The sequence below is a fragment of the Micropterus salmoides genome, unplaced genomic scaffold, assembly GCF_014851395.1.
Source record: "Micropterus salmoides isolate LMB-PRFRI ecotype aquatic unplaced genomic scaffold, ASM1485139v1 Ms_hic_scaffold_12, whole genome shotgun sequence".
Lineage (NCBI taxonomy): Eukaryota > Metazoa > Chordata > Actinopteri > Centrarchiformes > Centrarchidae > Micropterus > Micropterus salmoides.
The window spans coordinates 34,155,105-34,174,572 of NW_024040263.1; the positions used below are offsets into that span (position 1 = coordinate 34,155,105).

Genomic DNA, 19,468 nt, shown 5'->3' on the forward strand with positions numbered 1-19,468 from the left:
TTTTTTTGTGTCTGTGTGACTAATCAGACACGTTTTTTCCAACCTGGTCCAGCATTGAGCGAGTGTGCTGCAGGCGGCGGCGGCAGTGAAACAGGGCGCCCTATCAAGTACGTTATTACAAGTGTCTGTCAACACAATCTCTACAGAGAGACCTTTTATTAAGGAGGGCTTTTATATCCAGCCTGTTCTCATGCCGGTGTCATAATACACCCTGACAAGCGTTTTTATTTCACGTCAATTTTGCGTGTTTAGTAGCTAGCGATGTTTGTGTTTAAGGAGTTGACAACTGACCCTAACCTTAACCGTCACAGATGTTAGTGCCTAAACCTAAGGTCATCATATACAGTCCCCTCCAACAGTGTTGAACGGTGAGGCAGGTCCTTTTGTTTTTGTTGTTCACTGAAGACATTTGGGTTTAAGATCAAAAGATGAGACAAGAGTTCAGATTTCAGCTTTTATTTCCTGGTGTTCACGTAGGCACTTTTTTTTTGTGCGCGTTTCCATCAATGTTTTTTAATGCGCTTAATTCTGCTAAAAAGTTTTTCCGCTCGCTTGAGGTGGTTTTTGTGGAAAAAGAGTAAATGCGCTAAACGGGAGATGGAAACACTTTTCCCGAGTAAGTTCTGACGTCGCGAACTTGTAACTCACGTCTGATCAGCTGTTTCTGCTGTCACCTGAATCTCAGTGAACGCTGCTTCTGCTGAGTGTAATAAAATATTAACGACTCAAAATACTTTGAATTATTTATCACCGCTGATGAACCCCACAGAGGATATTAGAGCGTTTAAAAACATTATCTGGAGGTGCGTGCAGAACTCTGCATAACATCGGATATTCCCATAATGCTCGGGAGACATGGCTGGTAGCAACTTGCCACTTGTTTCTCTCAGATCAGTGGCCCACAGGTTCATGCAGCTGGTTTTCTTTCTGGTTTGAACCCCGATGTCTTGTTTATACGTAACGACGCTCACCTGGTTTGTTCACAAATTTCTTTTTTGCGACATTTCAAACGTACGCTGAATCGTCGTGTGACAGTTGGATGGAAACATGGCTACTGTATTTGAAATGGGACCAAATATCTAAGCGCCTCTTCCTCCCCAGCATGTTGTGTTCATCACCAGAGTTCGCGTCCTCCACAGTAACGTTTCCTCGCGCTCCAGGCGTCGCCTTCGGTCGCCCAGCATTCAAAGCACAGTGCAGTGGATTTCCTGTATGTTTGGGGTGCCAGCAGGATCCTTTGTCCGACAAAGTTAAATGAGTGCTTTTATTTCAGGACAATCCCCCACATGGACACATGACTCAGCTCTTAAAATCTTCCCAACAAGTCAAAGATCTCCGGAGGTGTCGGTACCGTAACACTCTTCCCCAAAACTAACAAAACAGGATCTCTGCCGGACGAAGCCAAAACGAAACTCTCCGTCGGAGTTACTTCGGGACCCGGTCCGTGTGCCCACCGGATTTGACCCGTGTGCCCGGGAAAGGTTTCCGTTGCCGTGGTGTCGGCTGTTGGAGTCCTTTGCGGGGTTGAAGACGACGTTCCCGTTAAGTTCCTGTTGCACACGAGGCCAGGGATATGCCGCGGACCCGCTACATGAACCACGCTGCCTCTTCTCCAGCGGTGTAGGCGTAAGTGCCGCCATTTTGAAAAGGTAAAAAGGGCGGAAACCTCCGGTGGATGTCGGATTGTTAGTGGTCCATAATGGAGGTGTGACTGGTACGTGAAGTGAATGTTTTTAGGTAATTAAACGTTTTTATTTTGTGAATTACATTTTAGTGTCGTCATTTTCCATCAACAATATTGCTTGTTAATATAGTCACGGTCAGCGTTTAAGGACATTGTCGCCGTCTCGTCATCGTCTCCTTTTAGTCAGGAGAAAAAATGGTTGTTGGCGAATATATTAGGTTTAGTTTCATCTGGCGAAAGTAACACTCGATCTGGGTGAAGTGACCCTCGACTGTAATTTGAGATCTCTTGATGTTGAATAGCAGAGAGTCTCCGGCTCTGATCCAGGATGTGGGCCATCTTTAAGCAGGTCTGGAACAGACTCCGGGGCTCTCCGGCGGTCTGACAGCAGCTCAAGATAAACTGCATTAATCTTTTCTACCATCTACTCAGCTGTACAGCCTTGACTGTGGGGACGGATTTAAAATATTCTTGTTGCTGAAGGTTTCTGACACGTCAGCAGTTAGAAAGGAAGGAAGTCATTACATGCCGTGAAGTGATTGGATGAATGTAAACAGTCCTCTCCATCATCTTCATTAGAGCGCCGGCGTCCACACCCTGCCGTCAGCGTCTTTCATTTCACGCCTCAGCCGAACGGGGCTGCGGCTGCTGGGGGGTCACGTGACTGCAGATCGCAGGACAGAGTGATTTAGTGATTTTCATTACAGCTATTTCACCAAGCAAACTAACGAGTAGGATTTTCCCTCCTCACAGGCAACATGCAGCCTTTCATCGCGGGTTGACGTTCAATTTTAGTGACTTTGCTTCCCAGATTGGGACATCCGGGCTCCCGTACCTCGCCCACGTAGCTTCTGCCTGTACAACATGTCAACACTCGGGCACGTTAACAGTCTTCTCTCAGACTAGTGGACAGAAAACATATTTTTAGTACATTTAGTAGTTTCGTTACTAGCAACCAATCGTGAAAGTTTAAAGCCGGATTTAAGGTGAGCGTGAAATCTGATTGCCTAAGTTGATTTCTGACAACGTGATTGGTTTAGATGCGTCACACGGTGTACGCTTCCTGGCTTAGCTTTCCGCAGGTGTGTTAAGACATGCTGTTACTCAGTTATCAGTTTAATGTGTTTGAGATGTTCTATATTGTTGTTGTTAAGAATTTATTGGCAGATATTGACTCTGTAAATATTTTTTTCAGTGAAATACATCTCTTTTTCTCACACTCTGAGCTCTGAACTCTCCACTTCAGCAGCTTTTACAGACACCAAACTTTCCAGTTGTCTTCCTGACTATTTTCTGAAGGTTTGTGCAGACGCGTTTGATCATATTTCATTCACAGCCTGAATTATGGAACATTTATCCCAACAACAGGTCAAAATTAGTTTTTTCTAAAAATCCAAAATCCCCTCTGTAAAAACATTTGAGTCTAATATGTCAACAAAATACAACACTAATTTTGAACTTAACTTAACCAGAGATGGGGACTTTGAGACTCGGACTTGAGTAAATCAATAAATGACTTGAGTAAATGAATAAATCGATACGGCAAAATATCATAGTGCATTTTTCAATGATACTGAATCGATATTCCAGCCCATCATATCAATACATTACATTAACAAAAAATAGCGCTTCAACAGTTAGCTCAATGCTAACATGTAATGGGAATCTCCACCAACGTGCTATCGGACATTAGCATCGCAATCGTGAAAATACAATAATACAGTAAAAAATTCAGTGATTTTGCATTTTATGTGCCTTTTTATAAACAAATGTTTTAATAATAATTTTCATAGTTGCTCTGTAGTTTTATTTACAGCCTGAGCAGAACTGTGCTGTTTTCTAACAGTATTGTATTAATAGACAGATATCGTGATGTATCACTTAGGATCGTCAAGCCATATATAGATTATTGCAGAATTGCTGTTGTATTATTATCGTTTCGTGAGCCGTGCATCGTATCATAAGGTACCCTGCAATTCCCACCCCTATCGTACACACTGACTTCAGACTCAACTTGAGACTTGAGCTGCGGGACTCGTGAACAATGTTTATTTTTAGGAAGCGTCTGATGAGCGTGCTGTTATTCCCTCCCTGCGTTACCTATAACCTGCCTACGTAGTACGTAGTATCAGCTCCGCGCGGCCGCACGTGAGAGAGGACAACAAACACCGGCAGCTGCTGAGCCGTTCATCATAAACTTTGACTTTAAAACTTCAAACAATAAGACCCGAACAAAGAAGAACGCAAATAGGTTAGTAACCTGATGTGAGTGAACATGTTTAGCTCAGCATTGGCCATCTAACGTTAGCTTGCTTCTTGCTTCAGCTACGACCTACGAGAGGTTAACTCCGACTGTCCTTCGTTATGAAAAGATGAACGAGTTTGTTTACTTGTCAAACATGTGGTGGTCAATTAACGTAATCATTTACGTCCCGCTGGATGCCATCGCCTTAAATATTAACGTCAGGTTGCAGGTTTATTGTTGATCATGTGACGTTACGGTTTTATTTAGTTGTAACGTTACACTGGGTTTGAGAGCCTGCCTTCCTTACAGCTCAGCAGTTTTATAAGCAGCCTGGATTGAAAGCAGCAGCTGATACAACATTCATTATAACCACGAGTGACTTGAGACTTGACTTGGACTCTAGCTCAGAGACTTGTGAGCATCTCTGGACAATCCAGTGTTCAGATTTCAGTTCTTGAAATTTATGTAAATTAGCACATATTTCATTAGATACTGCCTCATTTGCATATTTAAACATATAATTTCAGAAAACCTGTAATACAAATAAATATGTCTTAATGTAAGTAATGAACTTGGAAAGTTTCATGGTGATATCTGTTTGTTAATTTTTTTACCCTATTCACCTGCACCTTAGGGAAGGCGTATGTATGTATGTATGAACAGATTAACAAAAGTCTACTGACCTCGTCGACGTTCTCAAATGCGTTGATGACATCATAAGGCAGGCAGGACAGCAGGTCGATGACAAACCAGGTCTTGACGTAGTTCATGCGGATGAGTTTTGGGTCCGAGATGACCTCTCCGGCCGGGCCGACGAAGGTGGTGTGGAAGTTTAGGACGATGTCGACCAGGAAGATGACATCCACGATGCTGTCCACCACCAGCCAGGTGACGTTGTTCTGCTTGGTCTTGAAGGAGACGTTGTAGGGCACCATGATGGCGGTGTAGAAGGTGAGGATGAGGATGACCCAGTCCCACGTGGTCTTGAAGAGGCAGTAGTGCAGGATGATGTGTGGTGGCGTCTTCGGGGTTTCCTGTTTGTACTGAGGCAAGATTTCTGAACCCAGCTGGAGAACCTGAGACAAAATGAAGCATCAGGCTGTGGTTTGTTATCCTCATGGAGACAAAGTAGTTCTCATGTTTAAGTAAAGGTAAATTTAGGATTGATAGGATAATGTCATCGGTTCTGCAGGTATCTGGTCATAAAGTGTTGGACACATTAACATGTTGACCTGATAATGGCGCTAGATGGAAAGTCAGAGGATCACCAGAGTGATTACAGTTCATCCTGAGGGGAACATGAAGGTCTGAACCACATTTCATCGCAAGAAAGTAAATTAACTCGCTTGCCACTGTAAAAATAAAACATGTTAATGTGACAAGAGTCCTGATGTAAAGTACAAACAGCATCACCCCAGTGAACCGCCCTGATAATGGATTAATTTATTAATGCCAGCAGTAATTATGTCTCTGCAGTTAATGGAACGATTAGTCAAAGTTAATTACAGCTGAAGAACTTATCAGCAACATGAAGCCTGCCGGCAGGACGATGGTCTTAGAGGAGTACAGTTAAAATATTTTATTTTTTATTATCTGGACCTATTAATCTGTTTAAAGATGCAAACAGGAGTGTATGTTAAAGAACCAGCCATGGGGATTTTTATTTTATTGTAATCTGGATATTTTTTTTGCAATTAAGCCTTGATGACATAATACTTTTGTACCCTAGTTATTTATTTTAACTTCATACAAATAATTTTCTTGTTCTCGTAGTGTAGTGGACAGAATGTCACACGGCAAAATCCATAAATACACACGTAGGTAATTTTCTATCACAGCAAACTGTGTCCAAAGATTACTGCGTAGTGTGTCTAAAGTAATTTCTCCAATCAGAACAAAGTAACACGCACTAATGTAACACAATGATGTGACGCGCGCTAATGTAACATGTGCTAATGTAACACGCGCTAATGTAACACGCGCTAATGTAACACGCGCTAATGTAACACAATGATGTGACACGTGCTAATGTAACACGCGCTAATGTAACACGCGCTAATGTAACACAATGATGTGACGCGTGCTAATGTAACACGCGCTAATGTAACACAATGATGTGACACGTGCTAATGTAACACGCGCTAATGTAACACGCGCTAATGTAACACAATGATGTGACGCGTGCTAATGTAACACGCGCTAATGTAACACGTGCTAATGTAACACGTGCTAATGTAACACGCGCTAATGTAACACGCGCTAATGTAACACAATGATGTGACACGTGCTAATGTAACACGCGCTAATGTAACACGCGCTAATGTAACACAATGATGTAACACGCACTAATGTAACACGCGCTAATGTAACACAATGATGTAACACGCACTAATGTAACACGCGCTAATGTAACACAATGATGTGACACGTGCTAATGTAACACGCGCTAATGTAACACGCGCTAATGTAACATGTGCAAATGTAACACGCACTAATGTAACATGTGCAAATGTAACACGCACTATTGTAACATGTGCAAATGTAACACGTGCTAATGTAACACGCACTAATGTAACACGCGCTAATGTAACACAATGATGTGACACGTGCTAATGTAACACGCGCTAATGTAACACGCGCTAATGTAACACGCGCTAATGTAACACGCGCTAATGTAACACGCACTAATGTAACACGCACTAATGTAACACAATAATGTAACACGTGCAAATGTAACACGTGCAAATGTAACACAATAATGTAACACGCACTAATGTAACACGTGCAAATGTAACACACTAATGTAACACACACTAATGTAACACGTGCAAATGTAACACAATGATGTAACACGCACTAATGTAACATGTGCAAATGTAACACGCACTAATGTAACACGTGCAAATGTAACACAATGATGTAACACGCACTAATGTAACACGTGCAAATGTAACACAATGATGTAACACGCACTAATGTAACACGCACTAATGTAACATGTGCAAATGTAACACAATGATGTAACACGCACTAATGTAACACGCACTAATGTAACACGCACTAATGTAACATGTGCAAATGTAACACGCACTAATGTAACACGCACTAATGTAACACGTGCAAATGTAACACAATGATGTAACACGCACTAATGTAACACGCACTAATGTAACATGTGCAAATGTAACACAATGATGTAACACGCACTAATGTAACACGCACTAATGTAACATGTGCAAATGTAACACGCACTAATGTAACATGTGCAAATGTAACACGCACTAATGTAACATGTGCAAATGTAACACGCACTAATGTAACACGTGCAAATGTAACACAATGATGTAACACGCACTAATGTAACACGCACTAATGTAACACGTGCAAATGTAACACAATGATGTAACACGCACTAATGTAACACGCACTAATGTAATACGTGAAAATGTAACACAATGATGTAACACGCACTAATGTAACATGTGCAAATGTAACACAATGATGTGACGCATGCTAATGTAACTTCTGCTAATGTAACACGTGCTAATGTAACACGCACTAATGTAACACGCACTAATGTAACACGTGCAAATGTAACACGTGCAAATGTAACACGCACTAATGTAACATGTGCAAATGTAACACGCGCAAATGTAACACGCACTAATGTAACACGTGCTAATTTAACACGTGCTAATGTAACTTCTGCTAATGTAACATGTGCAAATGTAACACGCACTAATGTAACATGTGCAAATGTAACACGCACTAATGTAACATGTGCAAATGTAACACGCACTAATGTAACATGTGCAAATGTAACACGCACTAATGTAACACGTGCTAATTTAACACGTGCTAATTTAACACGTGCTAATGTAACTTCTGCTAATGTAACATGTGCAAATGTAACACGCACTAATGTAACATGTGCAAATGTAACACGCACTAATGTAACATGTGCAAATGTAACACGCACTAATGTAACATGTGCAAATGTAACACGCGCTAATGTAACATGTGCAAATGTAACACGTGCTAATGTAACATGTGCAAATGTAACACGCACTAATGTAACACGTGCTAATTTAACACGCACTAATGTAACACGTGCTAATTTAACACGTGCTAATTTAACACGTGCTAATGTAACTTCTGCTAATGTAACATGTGCAAATGTAACACGCACTAATGTAACATGTGCAAATGTAACACGCACTAATGTAACATGTGCAAATGTAACACGTGCTAATGTAACATGTGCAAATGTAACACGCACTAATGTAACATGTGCAAATGTAACACGCACTAATGTAACACGTGCTAATTTAACACGTGCTAATTTAACACGTGCTAATGTAACTTCTGCTAATGTAACATGTGCAAATGTAACACGCACTAATGTAACATGTGCAAATGTAACACGCACTAATGTAACATGTACTAATGTAACATGTGCAAATGTAACACGCACTAATGTAACATGTGCAAATGTAACACGTGCAAATGTCACACGCACTAATGTAACATGTGCAAATGTCACACGTGCTAATGTAACTTCTGCTAATGTAACATGTGCAAATGTAACACGCACTAATGTAACACGTGCTAATTTAACACGTGCTAATGTAACTTCTGCTAATGTAACATGTGCAAATGTAACACGCACTAATGTAACATGTGCAAATGTAACACGCACTAATGTAACATGTACTAATGTAACATGTGCAAATGTAACACGCACTAATGTAACATGTGCAAATGTAACACGTGCAAATGTCACACGCACTAATGTAACATGTGCAAATGTCACACGTGCAAATGTAACACGCACTAATGTAACATGTGCAAATGTAACACGTGCAAATGTAACACGTGCTAATGTAACACGTGCTAATTTAACACGTACTAATTTAACTTCTGCTAATGTAACACGTGCTAATTTAACACGTGCTAATGTAACACGTGCTAATTTAACTTCTGCTAATGTAACACGTGCTAATGTAACTTCTGCTAATGTAACATGTGCAAATGTAACACGTGCTAATTTAACACGTGCTAATTTAACACGCACTAATGTAACAATAATGTACATGGAGGAGTTGCCTAAATGTTTAAATTAGTGTATTAATAAATATTAAATAGTATAATGTTAGTATAACAATATATTTATAGGTTACACTAGTTGAGATTTCACTAATAAAGACTTCTCTGATGTCAGCCTACACCACTGTGGCTAAGGTTTGATTAGTGCTGATGTTTGTGTATTCATTATAATTTAAGATCATAGTTCAGGCTGCTATAGCTTAGCATTAGTAGCCTAATATTAATTCAAGTTGGAGAAAACAGCTGTTTCATTTTTGTGGGTTATTTTCAGTCACTAAATTATTGTGCAAAAAAAAAAAAGAAGCTCTACCTGGTGGTCAGCCTCTGATTTGTTTATGCAAAGTACTAACTTGTCAGTAATTAAACCGTGCACGTAGCATGTGTAAACACAGCACAGTGGATGAGAGGAGAGGCGACTGCTGGAAGTCAAGACATTGTGTTTATGTTGTTGCTGTTTGATAAATGGCCATTAAAACACACTCGGAGAGGATCTGAAACACTTTTTTCCTTCCATTGTGATCATTTTGACGCTGGCGATTTTCCTTTGGCGCTCGCTAAAACCTCTTTGGGGAATTTTACTAATTTCTCTATGCAGGAAAAACCCTGATCTGGACTGAGCTGAATGTTGATCAGCTGGTCAGTATGCACATGTAACGCAAATTCAACACATCACTGTGAATTCAGCGCGACTTGCAATTGCGTGTCACTTATTTTCATAATTTCATCTAGGGCTGGACGATATGGGCAAAAATGTTACTACGACAAAAAGTTTCATATCTTTCGATATCAATAATTATTATGAAAAATATCAAATCGTTTGAGGGCTGATTTTTGCTCCTGAGTGAAAGTTGAAGAAACCTGATGGTTATTGTGGTTTTAAACTCGTCTTTATAGTCAACACTTGATGCCAAACAACACAGATTCACAAATCTGAGGTAGAACATTCAAAACAATTATGATAAAATCTCTGTCAATAAATATGCACGAGTAAAATTAAGTAAAAGCTTTTCAGTCCTTTTTCCTCAACAAAATAAAAATCTTAATAAAAAAATTAAGTCCTAACTAGTGTATTAATCAAGTGAATAAAATCAAACATTTATTGAACATTTGTTATATTATTATTGAAAAAAATTATATTGCGATAATTATTGTTATTGTTTTTTTGTCCAGCCCTAATTTCATCTCAAAAAACACCCCAAAACATTGCAATTGATTAGAAAAGCTGCTGCAAAATAGGCGAGCGAATATCTAAATAAATAAGTAAGTAAGGATTCAGTCATTGTATAAACAGTATACTACATTGTGTGAAATGTATTAGTGGGCTTCATGCAGCTGATAACGTTACTATCTACCATGTGTTGTTTTTTATAATTTACAGGGGACGTGCTGAAGTTTGTCAGTAGAGGAGTTTGAGCACAGCTGACCTCCATCCAGCCTCAGACATCTTTAGTAAGTCACAGGCAGCCTGTTCTGTCGATGTGTGCTACCCACTAATATGTGCTACTTAGCAGTTCTGTGCATGGCTTAGGGTCAGACACGATCTAAGGTAGCACTTCTCAGCATAAATCACCAGGACAGCCTCAGCCAGAGCTGCACAGCCAGCAATCAGACACAAGCAGCTCTAATGGACCAGCTGCTGCTCCACCAAACGACCCAGCAGACGGACCCCCGGTCTGAAAAGACTGTATTGGACTGAGTTAGTGCACAGAGGTCCATTCAAAGCGGCACTGGGTTGTTCTTACGAGGGCTGCACGATTGAACGTCAGAGTGCAATTGTGATTTAATGGAAGAAATGTCTACTCGCTTGATTATCAAGGAAAATGCACAAAATACTGACATTTTGAAATGTGTATTTTTAGAACGAATGGTGGGGGGAACCGGAGAACCTGGAGTGCACGGACCACCCCGCCTCAACTCCACTAGTGTTAAAGGAAAATAAGGAGAAATATAAGGGTCCAGAAATACTGATTAAAAACACTCATCCCAGGAAACTCTGCTGTGATTGGTGCATTGCAGCTTGTGGCATGTGGTACTTGGTAGTTTTAGAACCATGGACGGATACAAGACGCAGCAGCAGCATCAACGCAACCCACGCCACACTTCATGTTACTGAACAATATTTACAATAACTTAATATTATAACATTAATCAGAGACAGAGAAACTAGCCATTATATTTATATTTATTCCAGATTAATCCAACAAAATCACATCCCTGTTAAATATGTAGCCGTAGACATGATAACCCGCCATGTATTCAGAATTTCAACGCCACCTTATGGAAACTAAAGAGCCTCTAACTGTCATTCACTGCAACTTTATACTCCAGATATTTCTGAACCTGGAATCAATAAAATATTAAATGTTTTTGAGGATCCACGGGAGCTTCAGAGAAACAGGGCCAGCTTCCATTTTTAATGACAGGGTGCCGGCTTGGTCTGAAAGCAGGCCATCAGCAAACAAGAGGAGCTACTACCATCCGTCAGCCAATCGGAACACTCTCCTAACAGGAAGAGAGAGGAGGTCAGGGGTGCCTTCAGCTGGCGGCTTCGTTTCAGACCGACTTAAAAGGAGTTCAGTCTCATTTCTTTTTCGGGCAGCTGCATCAGTTCTGTCTGTGTTTAACAGCGTCACTGGTCAGAGAGACGTTTATAAAACCTCAGCTGCTGGAGGCTGGAGAGTGCATCGTCTGTCCTCAAGTCTGAAACAAATGGAAAGCTTTTCATATGGCACTAATGTACGGCGGGACGCAGGTGAGGCCACCTGGAGCCAGTTTCCACTGAGTTAATAACACTATCTGCATCAGTCCAAAGGTCTTATGTAAGGAGAGAAGACAACCAATCAGGAGGCATGTGTAATATAAAAAAGGACCGTCTAGAGCCAGACTAGGCCCCCGACATACTCGCTTTTTAACACCGCGTAGACAGGCGTGGACAGGCGTAGACAGGAGTAGACAGGCGTAGACAGGAGTAGACAGGCGTAGACAGGCGTGGACAGGTGTGGACAGGTGTGGACAGGAGTAGACAGGCGTGGACAGGTATAGAGAGGTGTGGACAGGAGTGGACAGGCGTAGACAGGAGTAGACAGGCGTGGACAGGCGTAGACAGGAGTAGACAGGCGTAGACAGGTATAGAGAGGTGTGGACAGGAGTGGACAGGTGTAGACAGGAGTAGACAGGCGTGGACAGGCGTAGACAGGAGTAGACAGGTATAGAGAGGTGTGGACAGGAGTGGACAGGTGTAGACAGGAGTAGACAGGTATAGAGAGGTGTGGACAGGAGTGGACAGGTGTAGACAGGCGTGGACAACACAATCTCGCCACGGAGCTGATCAGCAAACAGACCCCAGTCAGTTTGGATTGGCGGACTCACCTCCTCCACTCTAGTGCTCAACACCGGAGCCCCCCAGGGCTGAGTGCTCAGACCCCTCCTGTTCACGCTGTACACCCCCGACTGCATCCCCGACATGGAGAGAACTCTGTTGCGAAGTTTGCAGATGACACCGCCATCATCGGCCGGATTTCAAACACGAGACTTCGTATCGGGAGGAAACTGTTAATCTTGCAGAGTGGTGCTCAGAACAACCTGCTGCTCAACGTCAGCAAAGCCAAGGAGATCACACATCTCCACGCTGGAGAAGGAAGCTCACAAACAACTGGATTTCTTGAGGAAGCTTAAGAAGGCCAAAGTCCCACTCTCTTCAGCTTCTCCAGAGGAGCAACAGAAAGCATCCTGACCGGAAACATCACTAACATGGGACGTGCACGGCCCGGGACCGGAGGGCTCTGCCCAGAAGATCATCAGTACCCATCTCCTGACCATCAGTCATCTGCGAGGTGCCTGCAGAGCCCAAAGGACACTAAAGGACAGAACCCACCCAGCCACAGCCTGCTCACCCTGCTGCATGCTGGGAAGAGATCAGGAAGCTTCTGCTGCCGCACCGCCAGACAGTTTTTTCCCCAAACTGTCAGACTCTTGAACTCTAGTTCATCCTCAGCTCTGCTCCACTGATCATAGTTTATTTCTGTTACCATTTGTCATAAATGATTCTGTATTAATGTTTACTGTCTGCTTGTTATATTGTGACGATAACTCGACTTATATGAGTAAAAGCCTGTTTAAATCACCCCAGACTCCCTTAAAAAAAGTGAGTTGTTGAGTTAGGGGGAAACTTTGTCACACGCTGTTTACTGTAAATTGGTTCTTGTTAGTTATTTGTCCACTCGCGTAAATTCAGCAAGTGTGAAACATTAAGTTCTTCCTTTCTTTGTCTAAAAATAAAGCGTCAGTTTGTTTCTCTGTCTGCAGATGACTGAAATGTCTTGTTGCACAGTTCTTCCTTACTGTGTATTTCAACAGCGTATTTTTGAATGCACTATTTATTTTATTGTAACTCCTCACGTGCCTTAAACAACCTCAAGCTAAATTTAAAAGCTGATAGCTGAATAAGAGACATTTTGTGTTTCAGAATCGACTCTGGTTTGTTGCAGCCCTGGTCCTTCTTACCTCTGCCAGCCGCGAGTGCTTGTGGACGTTCTCTCCTTTTTGGACAGCTGGAGCGAGCTGCTGGAGAACTCCTCGACTGCTGGTCAGCGCGCGAGTCAGACGGGCGAACTTCCCCCAACCTGCCAACGAGACAGAGGGCCAGCGTCACCAGATTTAAACCTCAGTGCACACGAAACATCGGTAAATGGCCGAACAAGTGCAGGACTAGCAGCTGTTAGCAGAGCATAGACCTCATCGAACCCAACAAACATTTTAAAAGACAAAGCCTGAACTCAAATGTTTAACAAATCAGCATCATGTTGTCGTTATTTCAGCGTCATTCTGATCCGTTCACTGCAATGAAATCACAAAAACACACCCGGTTGTGTTTATTTGCATCAGTGTTTCATGAACTGCTGGTGTCCCGCCCACCTTTTGAAGAGTCGTCCTCAATCGGCTGCTTGAAGGCGGTGATGTCACTGTAGGTGCAGAGAAAAAGGACGACCTTGTCCTGCTCGTTCCTGATTGGTGCAATCTTCACGAAAAACCAAACCGGCATCCCTGCGGCACAGAGAGGAATAACTCAACAAGACATTTGCTACATATATATATTTACATTTACGTGATAGATTTACCGGCATTTCCCACAGAAACACAGTGAACTTGGGAATTTTAGTAGCTTATTTCTTGTTTCACCATCAGCACTGTGCTGATCAGCTGTCTCCGGTGTTCACAGACATTTTTAACACCTCACTGGAGACGTGCCATGTGCCAGCCTGCTCCAAAGCCTCCACCATCATCCCTGTACCCAAGAAACCAAGAAACAAGGACCACTGGACTAAACGGCCACAGACCCGTCGCCCTGACCTCTGTGGTCATGAAGTCCTTTGAACGCCTTCTGTTGTCCCACCTTAAATCCATCACAGACCCACTCCTGGACCCCCTGCAGTTCACCTACAGAGCCAACAGGTCTGTAGATGATGCGGTAAACGTGGCCCTTCACTACATCCTCCAGCACCTGGACTCCCCAGGAACCTACGCCAGGATCCAGTTTGTGGATTTCAGCTCTGCTTTCAACACCATCATCCCGTCCCTGCTGCAGGACAAGCTCTCCCAGCTGAGCGTGCCTGACTCCACCTGCAGATGGATCACTGACTTCCTGACAGACAGGAAGCAGCAGGTGAAGCTGGGAAAACATGTCTCCGACTTCAGTTCCCCTCAAGGCTGCGTTCTTTCCCCCCTTCTCTTCTCCCTGTACACCAACAGCTGCACCTCCAGTCACCAGACCGTCAAGCTCCTGAAGTTTGCGGATGACACCACCCTCATTGGGCTCATCTCTGGTGGGGATGAGTCCGCCTACAGGTGGGAGATCGACCATCTGGTGACCTGGTGCAGCCAGAACAGTCTGGAGCTCAACGCTCTGAAGACAGTGGAGATGGTCGTGGACTTCAGAAAGAGCCCAGCCCCACCCTCCCCCATCATCCTGTGTGACTCCCCAGTCACCACTGTGGACTCCTTCCGCTTCCTGGGCACCATCATCTCCCAGGACCTCAAGTGGGAGCTGAACATCACCTCCCTCACCAAGAAGGCCCAGCAGAGGATGAACTTCAAGTTCAGCCTGCCAAAGACAATGATGGTGCACTTCTACACCGCCATCATTGAGTCCATCCTCACCTCCTCCATCACCAACTGGTACGCTGCTGCCACTGCCAGGGACAAGGGCAGGCTGCAGCGCATCATTCACTCTGCAGAGAAGGTGATTGGCTGCAACCTTCGTTCTCTTTAGGACCTGTACGCCTCCAGGACTCTGAGGCGAGCAGGAAAGATTGCAGCTGACTCCTCCCACCCCGTTGTTTTTATTTATGTACACAATACTCTCTTCTGTTGCAACACGTCTTTGCTCTGCAAATAGGTTTTTTTTTGTTATTTTGTCTCTTATTATTCTTATATAACTTGCATTGTTTATTCTATATTTATATATTTCTACATTTATTCATGTTGACTGTATGTTTGTTTACCTGTAGCACCTCATCACCAAAGCAAATTCCTCGTATGTGTAAAACACTACTTGGCAATAAAGCTCCTTCTGATTCTGAATTCTCCTTCTGCCTTTTTTCAGTGTTCACTAACAGAATCTGCTGCCTTTCCCTTCGGTTCTCTTTCAGGGAAACACCTGGACACCTGTCCACATGTCCAGGTGTCCTCGGGCAAGACAGTGAAACCCTGAAAGCTCCCTTCGGTCAGGCCAGCACCTCACATGGTGCAGCCATTTACCAGTTTTTAAGCTCGCCGACCATTTTCATTTCATTTCATTGTATGTTTTGCAGGGACAGCGCTCATTAAATGAGAGCACAGTAACTACAGGCTGATTCTCATTTGTTGTCCCAGTTATTAAAAACATGTTGCTGTGAATCTGCAGCAGCTGGTTACTGGTTTGCTTTCCGTGCAGTTTTCTGCTTGCAGGCATAAAAAAGGACAAATAAAGAAAAGCTGCAGTAAACTGCTGATTCATTAAGCCGACAGATCGCTCTCTTTTACCAACTTCTGCTTCTGTCGCTGAAAGGCCGCCAGCTGTCAGCGTGGCGTGACCCGGTTTAGGACTCAAACTGGGTCTCGAGGTCCTCGAGTTTCTGGGTTTTTGGGCATTCAGGTCAGACGGATCGCTTTTAAATATGCAGTCCTGTAAATAAACTGAAGTACTCACGGTTTTTCTTGTACATCAGGATCTCAAAAGAGTTCGTCTCGTAGTTCTCAAAGGTGAGGCGGACCTTCTCGGCCGTCTCCTTGTCCGTCAGCTCGCCGTACATGAAGCTGCAGGTGCTGCTCTTCTGCATCACCTCGGCTCGATGGTACCCAGCCAGCTTGCAGAAGCCGTCGTTGCTGTAGACGATCGGCCAGTCCACGATCTGAGCGTTCCCCAGCACGAAATTGGTATCTGACCGCAGAGACCAGCAGGTTAGAATCTGACCCCCCTCGACGGATTATGTGACAGGGCTGCACCTAATCAGCTAGTGTCTTTAATTAATGACGTTTGACACAAATATAAATAGAAGGTTAATCACAGCTCCAAGTCCAAGTGACATTTTCTAACGTGCCGAACCCAACACATGGCAGGTCACTGTTAGGGAGGAGAAACCAGAACATATTCACATTGAAGACGGTGAAAGAAGTGATTTCTGCTTAAAAAATACTGATTATTTGGTCTATTGATCTGTGATATCACTGACCACTTACCAGTCTTTACTATATATGACTGTAATGTTTCTAAACATATTAAAACTTGCAATGTGAACTATAGACGAGTACGAACTGAGGAAGCTATTAATGTATTTAATGAAGAATTAAGGTTACAAGATTGGAATACTATTTATGGAGAGATGCAGACTGAAGTGGCTTACAATAATTTTATAGAAATATTCACTTCCTTGTACAATAAGCACTGTCCCATCAGAGTATTTAGTAAACCGAAAAGAAATCTAAAATGCCCTTGGATTTCCAAAGGCCTGCAGAATTCATGTAAGAAAAAAAATAACCTCTATAAATTGTTTGTTAAATCAAAAACCAAAGAAGCTGAGGACAGATACAAGCTGTACAATAATAAATTGACAGCTATAATGAGAATGGCGAAAAAACATTACTATGAAAAACTATTAATTGCTAATAAATCTAACATAAAAAGAACCTGGGCAGTATTAAATAGTGTCATTAAGCAAGGATCGAATATAACGGATTATCCGGATTATTTTGCTGACTCTAATGGAGAAAACAATGACATGAATAAATTAGTAAATGATTTCAATAATTTCTTTGTAAATGTTGGTCCTGACTTAGCAGCTAAAATTCCTAACCAAGAATTGAAGTTGAACACTGAAAGAAATGATTGTTCTATTTTTCTCTCTCCTGTCAGTGAGTGTGAAATAATGAATATTTTCAAAAATCCAAAAACAAGTTATCTACAGACTGTCACTCCATCGATATGGTACTAATAAAAAAGACAATTAAAAGTATCTTAAAGCCTCTAACACATATCTGTAACCTGTCGCTTAAAAACGGCTGTGTGCCAAGAAAAATGAAAATTGCTAAGGTCATACCTTTGTTCAAAAATGGAAATAGGAATCACTTTACTAATTACAGACCCATTTCTCTCCTTCCCCAGTTTTCAAAAATCCTTGAAAAGGTTTTGACAAACGGTTAGAAATTTTTACAGATAAGCATAAGATAATTAATGAAGGACAATATGGGTTCAGACCCAACAGATCAACTTCGATGGCCATAATTGACGCTACAGAAGAAATATCGAAGGCTCTAACAAACAAAAAACTTGCAATAGGAATTTTTATAGATCTTAAAAAAGCTTTTGATACCATTAATCATGATATATTACTTAAGAAATTAGAACGATATGGAATACGGGGGGTTGCTGGGAAATGGGTGAAAAGTTATTTGAGCGACAGAGTACAGTTTGTCCAAATGGGTGAGCTCTCTTCTGGATGTCTTGACATTGCTTGTGGTGTCCCGCAGGGGTCAGTATTGGGCCCCAAATTATTTAACTTATATATTGATGATATTTTCAATGTTTCTCTATTGGTTAAATGTGTATTGTACGCTGATGATACAAATATTTTTTATAGTAACGATAGTTTGGAGCGACTGATTAGCGTTATAAACAAAGAACTAAGTAAATTTAAAAAATGGATGGAAAGTAACAAATTATCCTTAAACCTAGATAAATCCAAAGTGATGTTTTTTGGAAAGTATCAAGCTGATTCGCAGAAACTGGTTGACATAGACGGAGTACACATTGAAAATGTTCAGGAAATAAAATTTTTAGGTGTAACAATAGACAACAAGCTAAGTTGGAATGCCCACATCAGACATATAACAACAAAAGTCTCCAAAAGCCTTGCTATAATAAGTAGAGTTAAGCATATCCTTGACATCAAGGCACTCCATACCCTGTATTGTGCTTTAATACAGCCATATCTAACCTACTGTATAGAGGTATGGGGCAATAATTACAAATATGTAATACAGTCACTTTTTTTGCTACAGAAAAGAGCTATACGAATTATACACAAGGCCGCCTATTTTGAACACACAAATCCTCTCTTTCTCAAATCAAAGCTATTAAAAATGCAGGATCTTGTAAAATTTTATAATGCACAGTTCATGTTCAAAGCGTATCACTATTTATTACCTGTGAACATTCAAAATATGTTTTCTCATAAGAAGCAGTCGTACAGTTTGAGAGGTTTTGGAAACTTTGCGGTACCAATGGTGAGTTCCACCAGGAGGAGTTATTCTATGTCTGTTTGTGGGGTTACTTTGTGGAATAATCTGGGGCTTGAATTAAAGCAGTGTCAAGGCATTCACAATTTCAAACGTCTTTACAAACGAAAGGTCTGGTTCCATTACAATGACAATGAGGTTTGATTGTATTCATGTTGTGCAGATTGTTGGATTAGTTGTCATTTATTTACCCTTGTGGTATTTCGTCTACCATTGTTGGTAGTTGTTCGTCTCTATGTACTTTTGTGGTATTCCATTTACCATTGTTGGTATTTGATTATCATTGTTACCTGTGGAAATATTTGTATATTATTAGTATGTATGGTATGAATGTGTGGTTTTGACTTGTGCATCCACTGTTTCTAAATGAGTTATTATTATTATTATTATTTTATTTATTAATATTTTTTTCTTTGAGATTATTGATGAAGGAAGCAGTTATTTTTTGTATGTATAAATTCTTTGATAGACTAGGGTGGGGTTTAATAAGTTTTACTTCTTCCCACTCTATTTCAAGCATAAGTGTATAAGTTATTATTATTGTGTATCTTTTCTGTTGTGACACTATTTTTATTGAAATAAATAAATAAATAAATAAAAATAAATAAATAAAATTATTGTAAAATCGTTGCAAATTAGTTTCCTGGCGATCCACCAATTGA

General features: G+C 41.5%; 1 pseudogene; it reads right to left on the reverse strand.

The window, feature by feature from the left end:
- The window catches only part of LOC119899931, a 68,513-nt pseudogene that overhangs the window by 46,609 nt on the left and 2,436 nt on the right, over positions 1-19,468 (reverse strand).